A 23,475-nucleotide genomic window follows, 5' to 3' on the forward strand; every position below is an offset into this window, starting at 1 on the left:
TCCTCAGATATCCTCGTCTAAGATTTATGGACTGAGAGGTTTATGATATTTCAGAGTGTAGAATTGGCTATTGTTTTACATACAGGTTGACAATAGCCATATTCCATGCAAGTTCCAACAGGCTTCAGCCAGGCAAAATGCAAAGTAGTGATCATAACTACTTCTCGGCAATGTTGATTCCTACTTCTAATTTTGGCCTTTTAGTACAGCTCCGTAACAGTCAAAAAGGTTTTAATAGTAGGAGGTAGGATGATAAAGTTATTGCCATGACGATGATTCTCGGTAAATAAAGGTGCACTATGTGCCACAGAACAAGCACAGATATGAAACTTAACCTCAGACTGCTTATCAACCAAACAGTTAAGGCAAAGGTAAAACAGTAGCGCTATAACTTCCAAACATGTGTATAATCTGGATATTGAACTGGGCATAGTAAGCCCACCTTCGGAACCTTTGCTCAAGCCCACCTTGCTGTGGACACTTCTCACTCACTCTACCCCAAGAACGGGCCCTGCAGGCTTATTTGTAAGGGCCCCGACTCCACCCATCCTCTTGATCTACAGCTGATTGGACCAGACATATGCACATGACTCAAGTTGAGCCAATCATATTCTCTCTATTTGGAATTGAGCCGCACATGCTCCAAAGGAGAGGACTTGCGGGACTATCTGGGCAGCCATTTGGGGTGAAAGAGTGAAGCAGAGAAAAGTGGTCAGCAGGGAGAAAGTAGAGGCACGGGAAAGCACCGTGGTGTAATAGCAGGGTGGCAGGAAGAGAGATCAGTTCCTGACACCTTTCCTGTTTCTGATTCCAGTCCCTTTGGCGACATCTGATACGTTCTCTGGCCAACTCTGGCCTCCTTTTTATGTTTACGCTGGTGTGGGTGGTTTTCCGAGGTCCCAGGCCTAGGACACTTGCACTCTGGTGTTCAGGCAGGAGGACTGTCTCTGATTCTTGATGTCACGTCGGCGGAGGGGAGGGCTGGACTGCCGGAGGCATCGCACTGCAGCAACTGGTAGCCACGGCCAGGGGTTTACTGGAGTTTTAGCTCTACCGCTGGGGGCTTGGGAGCTGTTGGTTAGTGGGGGTGTTAATTTTGTTCTTTAAAAAAGGAAGCATGACACTGTGAGTGATGACATTTGAACGTCAACAATACAACATTAAGCCTGTGGAAAGTTTTAATTATGATAGCTAACACAGGAAATTGCATTTATCTATGGAAACTAAATTTAGAAGCCTGGACAGATTGACAGGATCCCTCTTAAGTCCATGTGAATAGCCCTTGCCAGGTGCTAGGAAGTAACAGCAGTAGCAGGGGCTGGCTAGTCCAGGCGATCTTCAAAAGTCCTATCTTCCAGGTTAGGGGAGAATGAACAATTTCTGAAAGAACCCCATTTTCAAGGCTGTTCCTATTCTCTCCCTGCTTTGTGTCCATAAACAAGGAAAGGGTGTGGTCATGACTTGGATTTGTTCTGAGCAGTGTTTGTGTATCCAAGGCCAGAGGCGGGACCCAGTGGGAAAAGGAAGTGTGGGAATGAGTGAGGGAAAGCTCTCGGGCTCCTTCCCCTCCTCACCCTCCATCATCCCCCACCCCGTTCTTAGGGTTCCCTCTTTCCCACGGTGTTCCCTCTACCCACTTCGAATCTCAGTGGCATGAAAACTGGAGGCAACAGAGGCAAGGGAGTGACAGGAACAGTGGTTTTGTGTAGCAAGGACATTGGAGTTGGCCAGAGGTAGGTAAAGCCCTGGCACTATCACCAGCACCACTCTCTGACCCAGACAAGAGGGTCCTCTGCCCTGAGCTATGACCTCTAAAGGGCCCTGGCCCTCCTCAAGGCTCACTCCACTCTGTGAAGAGTCCACCAGAGCCCATATATACCCCTCAAGACCATGTTCCAGGTCCTGAGACTCCAGAATTCCCTGTGCGAGCGGCCCTGCACCTGTTTCCAGGGCCTGTATGGGCCTCTTTTGGGGTCTGTCCTCCCAAGGATGTGTATGCCCTCGAGTTCTAGGTGCCCTAGGGATAGCCGTTTGCAGACAGTATGAAGAAGAGGTGGATGGCACACACTGGAGTATCCATATTTGAATTTCAAAGGTGAGAAGAGAAGGGCACCAGGCCAGGGGCTAAGGTCTGATTCTCCATGGTATACTGCCTCTTTCTGGCTCAGACCAAGGAGTCTGAACATTCTAAATTTGAATCTAGGCTTCCTGGTTGTTACAAAGGTTTATTTGTCAAAGTAGGAGGACAGAACATGTCTAACTGTTAGCCTGATATATAATTTTTGCATATTTATTCAAATGGAATATGAACAAATATTCCATGAATAAATGGACAAGAGTACAAATAGGCTCTAACATTTGGGGAGCTTGGGGCAAGAGTACACATAGAGTCTATTTGTAACTCCAAGCTCCCCAAATTTTAGAGGCAGGCCGTGCCATCACTTCAACACTGTTTGACTTTTAGATAAGTATTTCAGGCCTCTGAGACTCAGTTTCCTCATCTGCAAAATAAGGGCACTAACAGTAATAGATACTGTGAGAAATTAAAGTGTAATAAGTTGTAATTATTGTTGTGTGCAATAAGTAACTTGGGTAAGTTACTTAATCTCCTTAGTCCCTCAGTTTTCTCATATGTCAAATGGAAGGACAGTAGTAGTACCTGTCTCTAAGGATTGTTCTCAATGAATGTATGTAAGGGCCTTTGAACAGTGTCCGGCACATAGTAAATCCTATGGAAATGTTTGTTGTTGTTATTGTCCGATACCCACGGCCACTACTATCACCTGGCTGATTGGATTAAAGGAAACAGCATATGTAGCATGTAGGTCACAGTGAGGCACACCTCTGCCACATTTCTGAGCTTATTTGAGATTTGTCTCATACTCCAGACTTATCCTGTGATTACAAAATCCCTACCAGACTTCTTAGGAAGGATGGAGTCTGTTCCTGCTTCCAACTGTGACTGTGTCTTTAGCCAAGTGTAATCTGATGAATACAAACTAAGAGTTCTGTCCTGGGTTAACCCTCATTCTTGTCTGTAAAAGGCTTTCAGATCCACTCAGAAAGGTGCAAAACAAATCTTGCATCTCTGGGCAGAGACATGGTGGTGGCAGAGAGCAAGGAACGGGGGAGGGATGTTGGCCTATCTCCTGAGAGCCACTGATTGCCACTCCTCACTGTGGAAGAGCTTCTGCAGCCCTGCGCATTGGCAGGCTCTCAGGGCTGGGCTGGGTTTAGGAATTAACTTGAAGTGTTAATTTTGTAAATATCTAGACAGGGTTGATCCTCCACAAGAGGAGAGTTGATCACACAGAAAGACCTAAAAGCCATAGAGAGCTACAACAGTGTTTCCCAAACGCAAGCCCCCTTCATTTCTACTACACAACACGACCTCTGTGGATCAGTAGCTCTTTCCTTTGCTCAGCAACCGAACAGCCCATTCCCTGTTTGTTTCAACTTTGCAGGGGATCACCAACGGGGAGCTGAGATACTAGAGTTTTCCATGGAAATGAAAGTTAAGAAGGGCACCAGGGAGGCCATTGGCACACAGGTGAGCATCAAGCCCTCTGATCCCCACCTTCCATAGCATCCTCTTCCCAAGGACCATTGCAGTCAGGTTCTCCCTATGTCCCTGTGCCCTATGGACACATTTTGTTTTAGGAATATTCTCCTCCTTATTCACATTAGGGCACCAGTAAGAGGAGCATACAGTATTACATCTCTCGCAAATATTTTTATTTTAAAAATGCTGAAGAAAGCCCTAAGCCAAAGAAAATTAGAATTTACTTGTGCGATTTCAGACAACAGTCAGAAGTTGGAGAGGATTTTTGTCAGGGTGTGGCCCTGAGGAATGACAGACCCTTTGCAAAGTCCCTGTCATCTCAGAATCCATTTATTCAACCTAAATGTTTTCTTCCAATGCTTTCATGTATGATGTTAGGGATCTGTGAGTTCATTGACTTCACTGCGGTTTGGGGCCGGCTGCACAGCCGTTCCCTGGGCCCCATGACCAATGACCACTAAACCCCTGGGCCATTGTTTCCATTGAGGTTTTTGCTTCAGAGTTCTCTTTTCCTCGTGGCCAAAGCTTCAAGTCCTGTGGACAGTCATAAAATGGTGCCCTGACCACCTTTTATTTACATTTGGTGGTTTTGACCACATATGTGCACTCATATACCATAAGAATGGTATTATTTTTACATGTAGAAACATGTTAGAGTGAGGAAAAGCAGCACCACAGTGTTGCCAGTGAGGGTACACCTGCTTTGATTGGCTTGAGCTGTGCCTTTGTTTTTAAGATCACATTTGATGCGGGATAGAAATATATAAGTTGGTTTGTATGCTTTACTGAACAAGCCCAGAAATAAGTTATAAACATCCTTGTGACATTTCTTTCTTTTTTTTTTTTTGAGACAAGGTCTCCTTCTGTCACCCGGGCTGGAGTGCAGTGGCTCAAACATGGCTTACTGCAGCCTCGACCTCCTGGGATGGGATCTCATCATGATACCCAGCCTGGTCTCCAGTTCCTGAGCTCCTCCCACTTTGGCCTCCCAAAGTGCTGGGATTATAGGCATAAGCCACCGCACCCACCCATGACATTTCTTTTTTTTTTTTTTTTTTTTTTGAGACAGAGTCTCGCTCTGTCACCCAGGCTGGAGTGCAGTGGCCGGATCTCAGCTCACTACAAGCTCTGCCTCCCAGGTGTACGCCATTCTCCTGCCTCAGCCTCCCAAATAGCTGGGACTACAGGCGCTCGCCACCTCGCCCGGCTAGTTTTTTTTTGTATTTTTAGTAGAGACGGGGTTTCACCGTGTTAGCCAGGCTGGTCTCGATCTCCTGACCTCGTGATCCGCCCGTCTCAGCCTCCCAAAGTGCTGGGATTACAGGCTTGAGCCACCGTGCCCGGCCGACATTTCTTAAAGTAGTTGTTATGTGTGACTGGTAACCATTTTTTCAAGAGTTAAACATCTGAGCTATCTAAATTTCACTGCAAAGTATGAAAAGCAAATTAAGTAATCATGACACAATCACTCAAATCAGAAGAATGAGGCGTGCAGTAGATTTTTTTTTTTAAACGGGTGTGGGTAGGGAAACATCAAACCTGATGGTCAAAATTCAGTCAAAATTTCCAGCAACTGGAAGTTTTTAGGAGATCAGTGATACCCCATGCAGATGATTGGTCGGTATGATTATCTTTATGGTACAATCAAATTTAACATGTATTTGGTTGCCAACTGTTTGCTGGGTAGGACAGAGTGAGTATGGAAGTCTGGGGTGTGGGAAGGGCATTCTAAGTATGTGTTCTGGGTGTGTCCTTGAAGCAGACGGTTTTTCTCAACTTTCTGTCTATGAAGCCTGGTTAGTTGGACAGCTGCTGAGGGGTTGAACCAAAGGGTATGACAGTCAATATGTTTCATCCATGAGACCTAATTTCAATGAATGTTTCAGTGGTATAAGAAGCCATATTCTATGCCAGCTCTCCTCTGCTCAGAAGAAAACAGAGCTATTGGTAGTTTATTTCCCATGAAGAAAAAGTTTTGATTCCACCCTGAATGTACCTTTGTTTGTAGAGCTGTTTCCTGTTTTCTCTTATCAAAATATTTCAACTGTAGCTTAACAAACTGAGAGGGTATAGGAGCTTCTGTCCCAACCAAGTCAGATGAGCGTGCTTAATCACAGCTTTAAAGCACATCCACTATGTTAGCAAATAGAACACTTTTTTTAAAAAAAGGGAAAAATATTTTTATTCCATTGAGTATCTTTGATTGGAAAAAAATGCACATGGAATGAATAGCAAGGATGAAGCAAAGTTAATATAGCTCTATTATGTAACAACCAAAACAGTTGCCATGTAACATTTCTATATTTCCTTTTATAAATAACATACATGGTGTTTTTTCTTTGAATATGCATTTATACCTGAGTCCAGCAGCAGCCAAGCCTTAAAGCCCTAAGACAGATCATTGAGTTCTGCCCTTTTAAAGAGATTTTACATATCTCTGCTCAGTGCCATTATGTGTTGATTTCATAGTTTAACACTTAGAGAGTGTGTTTATTTCTCTAATTCCCATTTAGTGTCTGTGTGCATGTATTTCTCTATTTCCTATTTCTTCACTATGTTGGGAGCTCAGGGTGGATAGTTTACTTTTACCCTCACGGACCACCTGTACATGTGAAATCAAATTCTGAGAAAATATATCCTAGCTCCCCTAAAGGAACATATGAAAATGTTTTATTATTGAAAGCTGAATATATTCCAGTTTTCTGGCAAATATAGCTTTGTGGGCTCGAAAGTTGAGGACTTTTTTCCTCTTGTTTCTTTCTATAGAGCAGTCAATAGTATTGAACAAGAAAAAGCTGCATGACTTTTAGACCGGAGGAGTGAGGACAGCACTTAGAGGAGGTAAGAGAGTTCATCATGTGTTCTACATTGAGCTGACGGCGATGTACCTAGTGCATCCAATTAACTAATCTTTAATTTTTGTACCAGGCACACAGCCAACATGTCCAGTTAACCACGATAAATGATTTAAAAGAACTTTGTAAAAATGCTGAACATAATTTGCTATCACCAAATATAGGAATCTCTGAAGCCAACTGCCTTGCTCATATGAAATGCAATGACAAGATCCAAATTGTGAGAAAAGGAATCCAACTTGGTTGGAATAGGAAAGAAACAAAAACAAAGAATCTCTGGCCCAGCGTCATTTCTGTTTGGAAAAATGTCTGAAGATTAAACTTAGGCCCTGAGTGCACCTAACAGTGCAATCTGCAGGCTGCCAATGCAGCCGTGGAACTAAATCCAGCAGCTCAAGGTGAGAGAAAATTAAGTGGATAGAGTCTACCTCCTGAAGATACTCTTCTTATCAGAGCTTCCTGAGACCTTCCAGACTGATGAGTTCCAAATTACATACAGCCATAGGAAAATAAATACTTGGCCAACTGTAGACATTGGATTTACTTATCTGCAGCCTATTTCTAGCTTCAGAACATTTCTACTTCTACCGTATAATCCACCACAGCCCAGGAGTTTAAGAATTAAAGTATCTTCATGTAGTTTATTTTTTGAAACAAAAATTACCACTAAGAAAATGTTTTTTAAAAACACTCTCCAATTATACATAGTGTACATGTGTATGTGTTAAATACATAACATATATTTTACTCTCACATAGAGGTTAAAATCAAGTCAGTGCCCTGGCCTACTCCCTATGTGGAAAGTTCAGAGAGAAGGGTCTGAACATGGCTTTTTCCTAAGTTTGTTAAATTTTTTGGAACATGTTTCGCAGGATGTTACTTAGGGCTCCAATTGACTGGACAAAATAATCATTACACATACAGAAAAGAAATTACTAATTTCTTTAATATAAAAATGCATCTTACAAATCAATAAGAAAAGATAACTCTCTAGGAAAATAGGCAAAGGAATATCCAGGCAGTTCAGGAAAAGGAACAAAAAGCAGGAAATCAACATATGAAAACATAATCCACCTTGCTTGTAGTTTAAAAATTCAAATTCAAATGATGATGAGATAGAAATTTTCACTTCCAATTGGCACAGATTTTTTTTTTTTTTTAAAGACAGAGTCTCCCTCAGTCACCCAGGCTGGAACCTCTCTCTCCCAGGTTCAAGCAATTCTCCTGCCTCAGCCTCCTGAGTAACTGCGACTATAGGCATCCCTGACCATGCCCAACTAATTTTTATATATTTTTAGTAGAGACAGGGTTTCACCATGTTGGCCAGGCTGGAGCTCCTGACCTCAGGTGATCTGCCCACCTGGGCCTCCCAAAGTGCTTGGGTTACAGGTGTGAGCCACTGTACCCAGCCAGATTTTTAAGGGATAAAACCAGGATAAGATATGAGAAAACAGTCATTTTCATACATTGTTCATAAGTGTATTAATTGATATAATGTTTTGTGTTGGCAATCTTGCAATACTTACTAAAATTGAACCCCACATTTTACTTCTACTAATGTAACCTATAGAAAACATTTCCCTAAGTACACAAAGACAAATGTACATAAATGATGTGCATAGTTCCTAATAGCTAAACACTGGAAACAAACCTCTGAAAAGAATTTGGTAGATCTATATGTACTTACACAGAAAGGGTTCCAAGATACAGCAACACGTAAAAAGAGCAAGTTATAAAAATGATTTAGAAAATGATTCAATTTTGTTACATGCAGAGGAAAAAAAATCTAGTGTCATATATACTAAAATATAAATACTAGCTATTTCTGGGGGGTGGCATTTTGGAGTATCTTCCGTTTCTATCTCATGTATTTCTGTAATATTTGGTCATATACTAAGGGTAAAATAAAAACAATTTAAAAAATAACAGTATGAACATCACTTACATAGCTTTCTTGCCAACCCCTAGAAATAGCTAGATTAGATTCAGGATCATGTTAAATCTGAAGCTAAACATGAGGAAACAACAATCAGATAAATCCAGATTGTGTGAGATGCTACAAGATAACTAACCTGGACTCCTAAAATGTGTCGATGTTATGAAAAATGAAAAGAGTCATGGGTTCTAGATTATGAACAACTAAAGAGACCTGACAATTAAACACAATATGTGATATCTGACTGGATTCTAAATTTACACACATATGGAAAAAACATTATAAAGGACCTTCATGGAACACAACTGCATGGGTGAATCTACATGACAGAATTAGTATTCCTAGGATCACATTTTGGGAAATGCTGGGATAGAAAATGTCCCTTTAACTGAAGTTTATTGTGCCCCTTCATGCTAGATGTTTCTATATATATTTTTTTCTTATTTAATCCTGGTAATTTAGAGAAGAACAAGATGATTTTCTATCAAACTTAAACTCTAATTATTACTCTGATTGTTGAGAAATGCCAATATATTCATTTCTAGAATATCTTTCCTGGTTTATAGATTTTTCAATGAGTGCTTAGATATGAATTGTAATTTATTATCAAGTTGGGGAATCGGGGAATTTCTGAGCTGTAGGGGATCTTATAGGAATTGTGGGATCAACCCTTACCATTTTACAGATGAGCAAAGGAACTCCGATGGGCTATGTGACTTACACACATTCAATTAGGAGAACTGGCTTTGGAAACCTAGCCTCCAAATTCAGTACTCTAACCATAAAACTATTATGATTTACTTAACCCTTGCTGAATGCCAGCAGTGGACAAGGCATCATAACGGCCTGCCCTAACACACCCTTCTGCCGGAAAGGGGCTCAACACTTGAGGAGGAACTGCATGACCATCTTCAGGGAGCAAGAGTATCCAACTCCCCGCACTTCTAGTCATGCAGGCAGTCTGCTGAGTCCACGTTGCACCAAGGCATGCCCTTTGCCTGACTTTTTTGTTACATAAGAAAGCACTAGGAGTTCGAGCCAACACTTTTTTTTCTTTAAAAAAAAATACAAAAGACAAAGCAAACTGACTGCTTATGGAAGATGGATCACAAAAGAGTCCTAAGTCCTTTCCTTATCCTCCTAATAAACATTTCCCTCACAACATATTCCCAGTAGGCCTCAATCCATCTGGTAGAATGATGGAGGAGATTAAATCATTTGTTCTTTATAAAATGTGTGTAACACTTTCTCAACTACACTAAGACTCCAGATTTATACAACCCTCATTTTATATCTCCCTCTAAGAATAACCTCCTGATTTACAGAATTTAAAGAAGGCAACAGCCCTTCTCCCTAAAACAGTTTTCTTGACTGGCTTATACCCATTCTTCTTTTAGATGGAGTCTCTCTCTGTTGCCCAGGCTAGAGTGCAGTAGTGCGACCTCACTCACTGCAACTTCTCCCTCCCAGGCTCAAGCAATTCTCCTGCCTCGGCCTCCTGAGTAGCTGGGATTGCAGGCACATGCCACCACAGCTGGCTAATTTTTGTATTTTTAGTAGAGAGAGGATTTCACTATGTTGGCCAGGCTGGTCTTGAACTCCTGACCTCAGGTAATCGGTCTGCCTCGGCCTCCCAAAATGTTGTGATTACAGGCATGTGCCATCATGCCTGGCCTTATACCCACTCTTTCGGAGACCAATGGAATGCCCCCAAATGTTGACAGTGAAAGGGTGACTTCCCTTGTTGAGGGGGTAGGACAGGCACAGGGCTCTTGAGAGCACAGAGAGCCACATAGGTGACCAAGACCAAGGTTTGTAGAGGTAAGTTCAAGTCTAAATACCTGGAAGAGCACATACAACCTCAAATCTGGAGACAACCAATATTGCAGTTGAGAATCAAGGGTTTGGAATTGAATGGAAATGGGTTGGCTGCACAGACAGGTCAGGGCCAGGCAAGACTCTCTTGGAAAATAGCCCCAGATTCTAGCGGACATGTGTGGTTTGCCATGTGTGGCTGGCAGGATCTTGTGTCTTGAATTGGCTGACGTGGCCAGGATCAGGTGGGACCAGAAGAGCCACTGCATGATCAGTGAACTACTGTTGAGATCGCCAGGGCCTGAGTTAGGGTCTGGAGTAAAAACTAGATCCCCACATCCAGGGGGGTCAGCAGGGTGTGAAGTCAAAGGTAAACCCATTGTTGATCTAATAATCAAATTTGACAAATCAAAAGAGGAGTAAGAATCCAAGCATGAAGCCACGGAGAGCAGGCAGCCCAGGCAGCCAACCTTAGAAGTGTGTAGTGCAGGGCTGGGGTGGAGAGGGGTTGGGAGGATCCCAGGCCCAAAGAGTAGATGGTACGGCCACTTTTCATTGTGTTCCTGCTGTTCCAATGGGGACGTATCTGTGTCATTAAAATACCACTGGACATTTGTTTACTCTGTTTCTTTGCAATTAACTGAGAGTATGAAGTAGAGAGGAGAATTTTGCTTATGGGGAGAGTATGTTTGTGTTGATAGGAAGCCCTATGGGAGCTCTTCAGAATTTCAAACATGCAGGCATTTTTCTATGCCGGACAGGAAGAAGCTGGGAATATGGCTGAAAGGACTGCTCCTTGATTAGCCATACTGAGTTCTCGAGCTGACTAGTTGGAGATCCATGGATCAGATCACGTGCTTGCAATTTGGAGAGGGTATGTAAAGTTCCTACACTCAAGTCTTAACAGCTCAGCTCAGACAGACACATTTATGCCTAAGCCCCAAGGAAGGGAACCAGGAAGCCCGAGTAGTAGGGAAGGCTATGTTCCCAGCAGGAAAGCCTGAGAACATAGAGTGCCAACAGCACAGGGGAGAAAGGGAGAGTGAACCCCAAGGGTGCTCCCAGCCCTACTCAGTGAAAAGGGTAGATGGTGGGGTCCAGCTCACAGGATGCCAGTGTGCCCACCTGTACCCCAGCCTCAACCGCAATACTCAGTTTTGTCTGTGTCACATAATGGGTTTTCTGTAACTTTCATTCGGCTTTAGATCATTTGAAAATGACCACCCTGTACCAGCAATGCCAAATGCCATCCCCGTCTTAGCTCTGAGTTGGTTGCCATGTCAGACCCTCTCCTCAAGGGATTTACAATCGCTCTGGAAAGCCCAGTTTTATGCAATGGCAAAAAGAAGAGAACAATATAGGATGGGCCTTAACTGAATGATAAGTGATATGTTACAGGCTGCAAGTGACTCACAGTTACCAGAAAAAAAGAGATCCATTGGTTGTGGGGGGTGGGAAGATATGTCAAAAAGGAAAGAAATTTCTACCAAAAAAAAAAAGTGGAACTTGAGCTGAGCCTTAAAGGAGGAGAAGATTTGAAGAAATGGGGAGGGCATCCCAAGCTTTGGGAACAGCATGAACAAAGGTATAGAGACAGGAATACTTAAGGCCAGTTTAGGAAACAGTAAATTAAAAAACATATGGATGATTGACAGCATTTTCCATTTTTAAAATGACTTATTCAGACTGTATCCTGAGCAAGAACAATTTCCTGTGGTTTATAAATAGGCCCCAGTCATTTTAGTAGAACTGTAACACTGGTGATCATTTGTGAAATGTTCCATGGAGACTTAGTTTTCCAAGGGCCAGGAGAAAATGTATAAATGCATAAGAAATGGTCCAGAACATGAAACACCATCAGTAAAACCTAATACAAGGTTGATGCAGAAACTTTCTCTTCCTAACCAGGTACTTGTCTCCTTCTCCCTTCTTCCTTCCTAGATTTGTTCCAGATTTACTATGCAAAATGCCTAAGGTTTTTTAAAGAACTAGAATAGAAATTGGGAGATAAAGAAATAGGCACAAGAGATGATGTCATTTGTTTAAGCTCACAGGGAAGGCAGTGCCAAGGTTACAATTCAGGATGCCCATCTCAAGTTTCCTTTAACTGATGATCTTGAACACAGAATTCTACCCGCCTCCATAACCTAGAAGCCATCAGCATTGTACAGAATTCTAATTCCCTCAGTTCCTATGATGAGAACCTTCTCACCAGTCTGGTATGTTTCATAGGTTCGGGATCCCACTTGCCTATACTTGAGAAACATTTCAAAGTTTTTGTGCATGTTATATGATGAACAAAAGAAAGAAAATACTTACATTGGTAGTTATGTAGTTAATTAGGTTAACCTAATTAACTTGTATTTTGTTTGCAATCAACATCATTCTCAACTTTCCTGTACAATACTGTTCTGTTTTTCAATCTGTTCTGATAGCATTTGCATCACAATATAGTGTTCATTTTGGCCTAAGAGAGATTATGAATGAACAAATCTATTTTATTTGTATTTTTCATTTGGGTTCCACTAACTATAGACTTAGGTCAAAAATGAGCCCATGATTATCCTAACTATTCTACCTCTAAGTCTTAATACAATTGGTAAAAGAGGGAGCCTAGACTTTGCTTACAGCTTTGAGTGATTGAAATTAAATTTCAGTAGCAGCAGAAGCAAGCTACCTTATTACAAAAACTTTCCTAGGAAAAATACCTAACAGTCAATCCTAGCTTATATCTGAAGAGATCACCATTCAATATCTCCAAAACTATGAAATAACACTACTAACTAGTGATTTTACCTGTTTTGCAAGCATCTGGAGTTATATGTAAGCCTTTACCGAGATCCCAGCTCTCTAAATAAGAACGGATGTTAAGCATCACTCTCATCCTTGCAACGAAGTCATTTTATGGTGTCATAAAACCACCACCAACAGCATTTCTGCCTATTCCACAATCCTCCCAAGCACCTCAAAATTCTTAAAATACTGAAATTGAAAAGGAAACTCTACCCAATGTATCAAATGCAATAATAAATGTGTACAAAATGTCATTTAATAGGCAGAATTTGGACCCAAAGAATATTATTTTCATACGGTGTTTAAGATTTGCAGGGTTCCTTTTTAGTGACAAAGGTCATATTTGGTTCAGCCATGCCACATGTGTAAGTTTTACATTTCATGAGGATTTTCAGAGGAAGAGTGTGAAGGTATTCTTTTTGGACAGATTCTCTTTTATAGTGATATGATAGCAACATTGGATTATATATTAAACCACCAGTTAATTAGAAATTAGGTACACAGCCATAACCTAGGAAAGCATGTCCTATATATATTTTTTGGTTCTCAACATCCCAACATCTTTATCTCAGGGTATAAAAGAACTAGAATAGAAATTGGGAGATTTTTACATTAGACATAACATTAGAGTTAAGTGCAATGTGTGCCCTATAGTCCCAGCTACTAGAAAAGACTGAGGTAGGAGTATCACTTGAGGCCAGGAGTTAGTTCAAGTCCAGCCTGGACAACCCAGTGAGACCTGATCTCTGGAAAAAAAAAAAAAAAGGAAATCAAGTTCTTTTCATTTTGAAACAACAACAACAACAAAAAAAACGAAAAGAAAAATCCTAAATGAATGCGCATATGCAAAGACAAAACAAAAAAAATACCACTTTTCTGAGATGTGGAAGTTTATATAGCTTCTGTGCAGCCCTCAAGAAGTATTTTTTACTCAAGAAGTAAGATTCAACAGCCTTTCTGAATTTTAGCATTACGTATCTGTGAAGAGTGGCAACAGACACAGGTGATCAGGAAATACACCTTTCGCTTCTCTAGTATGGCCTCTTTAGGCCTTCCCAAACTGCTAGCCCTCTCAGCACGATTTCCGCTGAATGTGAAACGCAAACGACTTGGGAGGAGTGGGAAAGGAAAGTGTTGTGGCAAATTTAGTTTTGGAAATGTGAGATGCTACGTCTACCTCTTGGTTGATGTATGAAGCACAATAGCATATTAAAGTACCTGAAGGCCTAACTTGGTTATCTTAGCATTTTCCAAGCTGAGCTGACCACAAAACCCCATCCCCAGCTAGGCTGGGCATGAGTATTCCATGGGTTACTTTGGGAAAATACTGTCTGTGAAAGAGCATGGGCTTTTGATCAGACACAGGGTACTCAACGCTTTCTTCACCACTTAAGAGCTTTGAGGCTTTGGGCAAGTTACTTACCTCCTCTGAACCCTAGTTCCCTCATCTGAATTCTCTGGGAAATAACATCTATTACACATGATCTTTTGAAAACATAGTATCTACTTCATAAATGTTTATCCTCTTCTTTTTTTTTTTTTTTTTTTACAACCCATGGTAGGAGAAACCTTTTTGTGTCTCCACATGAATTCCAAGAACCTCTCAAATATGATCACTTTCTGTCTCCAGTCTCATCTCCCGGTAACACGGAGAAGTGTTAATACTATTTTAGATTCAGACTTCCCAAAATGTAACCTTACTAGCTGTGTGCCTTATGACCTGAGAAAATTCCTACCCTCTGTATGCCTCAGAGTCCGCACCGGTAAAATGCAGGATAATAATGGCACCTACATCGTGGGGTTGTGAAGATTAAAGATTAACATTGAAGAAGCATTCAGAATAACACCTGGCATAAGGTAAGTGATCAATAACCTCAATGAAGTTACTAGTATTCTTCTAATCACATATTATGCACCAATCATACTCGACTCCTTGCTTCCCAAAGATGCCTGACGTTTTCACGTGTCCATGTCTTTGCTCTTGCTGGCCTCTTCATTTGGAATAACCTTCTTCCACGTTTTCTACTTGGTGAAATCCTAACCACCCTCCAAGGCCCATCCTGAATGCTAACTTCTCTATGCAGCCTTTCCAGATTTCCTCTAACCAGGTGTCTTCCCCCTTAAAAGAATCCCCTCTAGGCCTTGTGACTCTTTCTTGACTCTTACCATGTTCTGCTTTGTATCTAATGAGTTTTATGCTCCTGGAGGAGCCAGTGGTATTTATATACCTTCCCCACACCCCAGCACCCAGCAGTGTGATCCAGCAGGAACAATGTCAGCCTGGGAACCAGGAAGCCTGGGCTCTGGACCCAGGTCAACCACTCTGCAACTTGGGGAAGTCACTTCATAGGAGCCTTGGTTTCCTCTTATTTAAACCAGTGAGTTGGAATAGATCAGCTCTAAAACCACTTCCATCTCTAACCTGTGAAAGTTTAATATATACTCCTTGAGCAGCCATATACGTGCCTGTGGAATTTTGAGCGACTGGAAGGAACAAGGTTTGAGCCCAGAAATAACTTTTCAGAAACCCTTGATTGCTCTGCTTGTGAAAGCAGAAGACTGAAATAACCCAAATAAAGTGTGGCATATGATGGAATACTATGCAGCTCTAATTTAAAAAAGGAAGCATATCATGTGCTGATAAGGAAAGATCTCAAGGGTGTATTAAGAAAGAACAAGGAACAGATTGGTATTTGTAGTATGCTGTCTGTTGTGTTAAAAAAAAAAAAAAAAAAAAAAAAGGAAAGAAATGGCCAGGTGCGGTGGCTCACACCTGTAATCCCAGCACTTTGGGAGGTGGAGGCAGGCAGATCACTTGAGATCAGGAGTTTGAGACCAGCTTGGCTAACAAGGTGAAACCCCGTCTCTACTAAAAATACAAACATTAGGCTGGGCGTGGTGGCTTACACCTGTAATCCCAGCACTTTGGGAGGCCCAGGCGGGCGGATCACGAGGTCAGGAGTTCAAGACCAGCCTGGCCAACATGGCAATACCCCGTCTCTACTAAAAGGCGTGGTAGTGTGTGCCTGTAGTCTCAGCTACTTAGGAGGCTGAGGCAGGAGAATCGCTTGAACCCAGGATTCGGAGGTTGCAGTGAGCTGATATTGTGCCATTGCACTCCAGTCACTCTGGTGAAAAGAGCAAGATTCCATCTCAAAAGAAAAAAAAAATACAAACATTAGCTGGGCATGGTGGCATGTGCCTGTAGTCCCAGCTCCTCTGGGATCGAGTAGCTGGGGCTGAGGCAGGAGAATTGCTTGAGCCTGGGAGGCAGAGGTTGCAGTGAGCCAAGATTACTCCAGCTTGGGCGACAGAGCGAGACTCCATCTCAAAAAAAAAGAGAGAAATAACAGGAATATATATTTGATTTTCTTTATATATATGTACCTAAAGAAACACTAGGCAGGCACCCTGGAAGAGAAGTACATAAGAATATTTAAAACACATTTACTTAGGGGGAATGGGGTTAGGTTGTGAGATGGATGGTGACGGGGCGAGAGTGAGACATTCAATTCATTCCTTTTAATATCATTTACATTTCTAAATAATAAGTATTGCCTATATAAAGAAAAAAGCTAAAATTAAAAGAGAAATCTCTGATTGCAACAATGAGTATTTTTAACAAAACAGATGTTTATCTTTCTTGTTTCTTTTCTCCTTCCAGAGGGGCTAGGGAAGAACTAAGGAATGATTTGCTAATTTATTGATGTAATTTTGTACTGGCTATGAATTCCTGTAACAAACTTGTCATTGGAAAAGTGAGACTTGGACACTTCAGGTATCGCTGGAGTTTTCTTCTCAAGCCAGCTACATTGATCTCCAGTTCATGCTACTTGACTCAGATGGCTCAGAAACTAGAGGCTTCCATCCATCTGGGATGTAGCTGGTGATCATGTGAAAGGCCAGGGTGGCAGTAGCAGTACCTCTATTCTCTCTGGAGCATCTAGGAGAATTCAGTTCGGGAGGAGGCAAGTGGAACCCAGTAAATTATCAAATTAACAGAGGAACAACTGGAGAAGGCTCTGATTCCTCTCTTAAGTATGGCTAAAGATGGTAGGGCCTGCACTCCAATAGCTAAGAGATAATTCATAGAATGCTTCCAGATAACTTTCCTAGGCTTCCCATAGAATCTACCACTCAGACAGCATAAGTCTGTCTACCAAATTGGTAAAATTCCAGGTTCTTCTCAAATTCAGTTAACCTGCACCACAAGAAACTTAGGACCTACAAATATTTTTATTCCTTCTGTGGTGTCCCATCACAATTTGAAATTCAGTGTATGATTTTTTCAGCCTGCTTTGGTCCAAGGTCCTCTTTGGAGAGAATCCTGAAAGTGTAAATGACTTGCAGCTGAACCAGGCCCCTATTCACGGGTATGTACTGCATTAAACCCCACACCCCTGCTTGGCCTCGCCTGGGAAAGCTTCAGAAGAGCTCTTCAAAGCAGACCTCATCAAAACAAACACCCCTACCTCTACCCCCATCTCCTGTGCTCTTCAGAAAACAAACAACAATACTTCTCTGTTCACCAAACAGAAGGAGAATTTTCTGTTTAAAGTATTTTTTTCTTATTCCCTATTGGCAGCACTTACTAAGGAACGGATGACTTTCAAGTTGAGTGAACTCTGTTTGAAACATAAGCACATAAGAATCCAGGTGCTTAAAACTTTTTCAAACTTAGAGACATCCTTACAACCTTCATATAAAAAACATATTTTTAATGTTTTATTAAAACCTCTGTCAGTTTAAAGGAAAGCATCTCTTTGACCACAGATTTTGAGTAACTACATTTACAATGAAAGCTAGTAAGCAAAATGTCTAAGATGCTATTTTCCTTTCAAACTTTTGGAAACAGCTTTGGTGTTAGATGGACCTGGGTTTGAATTCTGTTTTCCTTACTTCCCAGCTGTAAGATCTCAAGCAGCTGACCCAACCTCTCTGTGCCTCAATTTCTTCATTGGTAAAATGCGGATAAGAATAGTACATAGTAGCCAGGCATGGTGGCTCATGCCTGTAATCCCAGCATTTTGGGAGGCTGAGGTGGGTGAATCATTTGAGGTCAGGAGTTCAAGACCAGCCTGGCCAACATGGCAAAACCCCAACTCTACTAAAAATACAAAAAAGTTAGCTGGGCATGGTGGCACACACCTGTAGTCCCAGCTACTTGGGAGGCTGAGGCAGGAGAACTGTTTGAACCCGGGAGGCAGAGTTGCAGTAAGCCGAGATCGCATCACTGCACTCCAGCCTGGGCAACAGAGCAAAACTTAAAAAAAAAAAAAAAAAGAATAGTACATTGTACATATAGTTATGAGGATTAAATGAATGCATGAAACTCCTTAGCAAAGTGTCTATGTATACATATATGTAGTAAAAATAATAACGTTCAAACAATAAAAAATTACTATACTTTATTAGCTAAAATTTAGCAAATGTTTCTTCATTTTTATGAAAGTCTCCAATTTCAGACTTAAATAAAAAGGCCTTTCATTAAAATCAAACTCTTGCTTATGCTAACTCATGAGTAAAAGAAAGAACCCAAGAGAAGAAATCAGCCTGCAATCCATGAGAAGTGAGCAAGGAAAGAATTTCATGCTTCCATGACAAATGTTCAGATAGTCTTAATGTTTTTTATGATCTCTAGTCATCCTCTGAGAGTGAGATGTCTCACTTATGCCATGTATCTATACCCACACAGCATTTGAGGGTATTGGATGGGAAATGAGATTACCCCAATATCACAAGTATGGTTTAGGGGGCAAAGTGGCCAGAATCTAAGGACTCAATCCAGACAGAAGAGTTTCTCCTCAAATAAGCTACGTGGTAAACCTCTCTGTCTGACCGCTGTGGGGAAGTGATTTTTTTCTCTCTGTTTCTTACCCATAAGCCTATGGATTTCTGCAGTTTCTTGAATGAATTCTAGGTATGAACCTAACCCACTTCTGGAATTTTTTTTTTTTTTTTTCCCAGACAGAGTTTTGCTCTTGTTGCCCAGGCTGGAGTGCAATGGCATGATTTTGGCTTACTCAACCTCCACTTCCTGGGTTCAAGCGATTCTCCTGCCTCAGCCTCCTGAGTAGCTGGGATTACAGGCATGCACCACCATGCCCGGCTAATTTTGTATTTTTAGTAGAGATGGGTTTTCACCATGTTGGTCAGGCTGGTCTCGAACTCCTGACCTCAGGTGATCCACCCACTTTGGCCTCCCAAAGTGCTGGGCTTACAGGGGTGAGCCATCGTGCCTGGCCTGGAATTCTTTATGTAGGCCAGCAAATGATGTCAAATGTGGGGTAGGGGAGAAGCTGGTGAGTTATCTTGAGGCAATGGCACTCTGTCATTATCAAGGATTTATTTGGACTTCCAAAAGAATACCACCAGGCATGAAAATATTAGCCATGCCTACCTTCTATTTATTTAAAAAAAGCATCTTGACTTGCCACTCACAGATACCAAGGCCATTGTGATGGGGGCACTATGGGAAGCCTGGAGGTTGAAAACTTGACCTCGTTTTGGAGTGCTTACTTTGTGGCATATTCCAAATTCTAGTTGCCTTTCTTCAGTTTTCTTGAGTCTAAAGCATTAAGGATGCCAATTACTAAAGACCTCATTGACAAAGTCTAGAACAACATTGAGTAAATGGAATAGAATGTGAGGCACATATGTAATTTAAATTTCTTTAGAGACAAGTGCAATGGTGTGCACCTGTAGTCCCAGCTACTTGGAAGGCTGAGGTGGGAGGATCATCGCTTGAGCCCACTAGTTCAAGTCTAGTCTTGGCAACATAGTGAGACTAGTTTCAACAAAATTTTTTTTTCCTAATAGCCACATTAGAAAAAGAATGGTAAAATAATTTTAAAAGTAGATTTTATGTAACCCCTTAAATAAAATACAAAAAGATTAATTGCAACATATCAATATTTTTTGAGTTGAGATATGTTGCATTTTTTTTTTTAACTAAGCTTCTAGAATCTGGAGTGTATGTAGATTTCATAAAATGTACAATTAAAACATGCAGATTTAAATAACCAAATTGCTCCAAACATACTTAAAAGTTTCTCAGTAACTGAAGCAATAATAAATTTTTAAATCTTAATTTTAATTAAAATCAAGTAAAATGAAAAATTCAGTTGCTCTGTCACTCTAGCCACATTTTAACTGCTGAACAGCAACATGTGGCTATGAGAAATAACTGGTGGAGGCCGGGCATGGTGGCTCATGCCTGTCATCCTAGCACTTTGGGAGGCCGAGGCAGGTGGATCACCTGAGGTCAGGAGTTTGAGACCAGCCTGGCCAACATGGTGAACCCCCATCTCTACTAAAAATACAAAAAATTAGCTGGGCATGGTGGTGGGCATCTGTAGTCTCAGCTACTTGGGAGGCTGAGGCAGGAGAATTGCTTGAACCTGGGAGGCAGAGGTTGCAGTGAGCCGAGATAGCACCATTGCACTCCAGCCTAAGCAACGAGAGCTAAACTCCGTTTCAAAAAAAAAAAGAAAAGAAAAGAAAATACCTGGTGGCTACTGTATTGGACAGTGTAGGTTGAGATGATGAGGAAAAACTGCACATTGTCACATGGAGAGTCAGCACACTCTGAGATTTTTCCCTTCATTCTTAGATGCTACTTGCCAAAGGGAGATTTCAAAAACTTTTTTTTTTGTTAATTTCTAGTTTGGCTCCAACAGTAAAGGCTCAGAATCCTTCTTATATTTCTGTGGTGGGATAATTAACATCAAGCTCCCTGAAAGCATGCAGGTGGAATAGTTCACCTGAGAAATGAATAGTAATAAATCCTTTCTCAAGAGGCACATATAAGAAAATCTTAAAGAACATGTAGTAGCCCATTTACCTGATATGACTAGTGCTTCATTGGTCATTGATAAATGATGTTAAATGAGAAACTAATAAAAAATAATTTTTATTTTTGAATTAAATTTCTTAAAAGATTGAGGTGATAGGCATATAACATAAAATTAACCATTTTAAAGCAAACATTTCAGTGGCATTTCAAGTGTACTATGTTGTGCAACCATCACCTCTAGATCTAAAACATTTTCATTACCTCAAAAGAAAAGCCATATTGGCCAGGCGCAGTGGCTCATGCCTGTAATCCCAGCACTTTGGGAGGCCGAGGTGGGCTGATCACTTGAGGTCACGGTTGAGACCAGCCTGGCCAACATGTGAAACCCTGTCTCTACTAAAGATGCAAAAATTAGCGGGGCGTGGTGGCACATGCCTGTAATCCCAACTGCTCGAATCTCTTGATTCATGAGGGGTAGCATGAGAATCTCTTGAATCTGAGAGGTGAAGTTTGCAGTGAGCCAAGATTGTGCTACTGCACTGCAGCCTGGGCAACAGTGCAAGACTCTGTCTCAAAAAAAAAAAAAATCCATCAAGCAGTAGACCCCATTCCCCCACTCCCCACCCATCCTAGCTCCTGGCAGCCACAATCTGCTTTCTATCTCTAAGGATTTACCTATTCTGGATAAATAAAATCGTATGTGACCTTTCGTATCAGACTTCTTTCATTTAGCATAACGTTTTCAAGGTTTACCCACACTGTAACATGTATCAGTACTTCATTCCCTTTTGTGGCTGAATAATGTTCCATTGTATAGCTGTACCACATTTTCATTATCTATTCATCAGGTGATGGACATTTGGGTTGTTTCCACCTTTTCGCTATTGTGAATAGTCTCCTATGAACATTAATGTACAGGTATTTATTTGAGTATCTGTTTTCCATTCTTTTGGGCATATACCTAGAAATGGAACTGCTGGGTCACATGGTAATTCTATGTTCTTCTTTTTGACAGACTGCTAAACTCTTCTACAGCAGCTGCACATTTTACATTCCCACCAACAATATACAAGGCTCTCAATTTCTCCACATTTTCACCAACACTTGCTATTTTCCATCTTTTAAATAAAATTAAAGCCATCCTAGTGAATGTGACGTGGTATCTCAAAGTGGTTTGGATTTGCATTTTTCTAATGACTAAAAATGTTGAGCATTTGCTGTGCAGAAGAGCTAAACAGACAACCTACAGAATGGAAGAAACTATTTGCAATCTATGCATCTGACAAAGGTCTAAAATCCAGCGTCTATCAGGAACTTAAATTTACAAGAAAATAAGATAATATTTGATAAAGCCCATTAAAAAGTAGGAAAAGGACATGAACAGACACTTTTCAAAAGAAGACATACATGTGGCCAACAAGCATATAAAAAAAAAGCTCAATATCACTGATCATTAGAGAAGTGCAAATCAAAACCAGAATGAGATACCATCTCACACCAGTCAGAATGGCTATTATTAATCAGTCAAAAAATAACAGGTGTTGGAGAGACTGCAGAGAAAGAGGAACACTTTTACACTGTTGGTGGGAGTGTAAATTAGTTCAATCACTGTGGAAAGTAGTGTGGTGATTCCTCAAAGAGCTAAAACCAGAATGACCATTCAACCCAGCAATCTCATCACTGAGTATATAACCAAAGAAATATAAATCATTCTATCTTAAAGACACATGCACATGTATGCTCACTGAAGCACTATTAATAACAGCCAAGACATGGAATCAACCTAAATGTCCATCAGTGGTAGACTGGATAAAGAAAATGTAGTACATATATACCATGGAATACCATGCAGCCACGTAAGAACAAGATTATGTCCTTTGCAGAAACATGGATTGAGCTGGAGTCTGTTATCCTTAGCAAAGTGATACAGGAACAGAAAACCAAATAGCGCATGTACTCACTTATAAGCAGGAGGTAAATGATTACAACACACAGACACAAAGAGGGGAACAATAGATACTGGGGCCTTCTTTAGGGTGAAGGTTGGGAGGAGGGAAGAGAATCAGAAAAAAATGACTATTGAGTACTAGGTTTAGTACCTGGGTGATGAAATAATCTGTATAACAAACCCCTGTGGCACAAGTTTACCTGTTTGCAAACCTACACATATACCCCAAACCGAAAATAAAAGTTTAAAAAAAAAAAAACCAACAGAATTTTCTGAGTGGTTAAAAAAAGTAACATATGCACAACATAAAACTTACCATTTTAACCATTTTAATACAGTTTAGTGGCATTATGTACATGCACGTCGTTGTGATACCATCACCACCATCTATCTCTAGAACTTTCTTCATCTTGCAAAATAGTTATGTTTAATAATTAATATGCAATGCCCAGGTATACAGCTCTGATATGCCACCTCCTAAGATATCTCTGGCACTTAACTAGCTGTGAGAACTTGGGCAACTCATTTGGCCATTCGGTCATCCACAGAATGGGGTTAATATTTACCCCACAGAACTGGCAAAAGGACAAAATAAGGTAATATTTGATAAAGCATTTCAAAAACTGGAAAACATTTTATGGTTGATATTATTATTATTAACATAGAAAATGTGAAGATCTTTTATAGAAAGCTGACACCATTTATTGTGATCATTTTATAAATAGTATTGTTATACATTTAGATTACCATCTATTCAGATTTATTACACAT

General features: G+C 40.9%; 1 long non-coding RNA gene across 3 annotated transcripts; it reads left to right on the top strand.

Moving 5' to 3' along the window:
* Nucleotides 1-878: 878 nt before the first annotated feature.
* LOC105465039 (uncharacterized) lies at nucleotides 879-18,203 on the top strand. 3 transcript variants are annotated; one of them, XR_011611729.1, is made up of 8 exons: nucleotides 879-1,015; nucleotides 1,603-1,733; nucleotides 3,465-3,550; nucleotides 6,329-6,403; nucleotides 6,491-6,815; nucleotides 10,930-11,042; nucleotides 14,714-14,818; nucleotides 17,254-18,203. It is a non-coding gene; the product is annotated as an uncharacterized lncRNA (long non-coding RNA). The 3 variants fall into 3 exon arrangements; XR_977243.2 differs by lacking the exons at nucleotides 879-1,015; nucleotides 1,603-1,733 and having other exon boundaries at nucleotides 3,291-3,550; XR_977242.2 differs by lacking the exons at nucleotides 879-1,015; nucleotides 1,603-1,733; nucleotides 6,491-6,815 and having other exon boundaries at nucleotides 3,291-3,550; nucleotides 17,254-18,202.
* Nucleotides 18,204-23,475: the final 5,272 nt, after the last annotated feature.

Source organism: Macaca nemestrina, chromosome 13 (assembly GCF_043159975.1).
Source record: "Macaca nemestrina isolate mMacNem1 chromosome 13, mMacNem.hap1, whole genome shotgun sequence".
Lineage (NCBI taxonomy): Eukaryota > Metazoa > Chordata > Mammalia > Primates > Cercopithecidae > Macaca > Macaca nemestrina.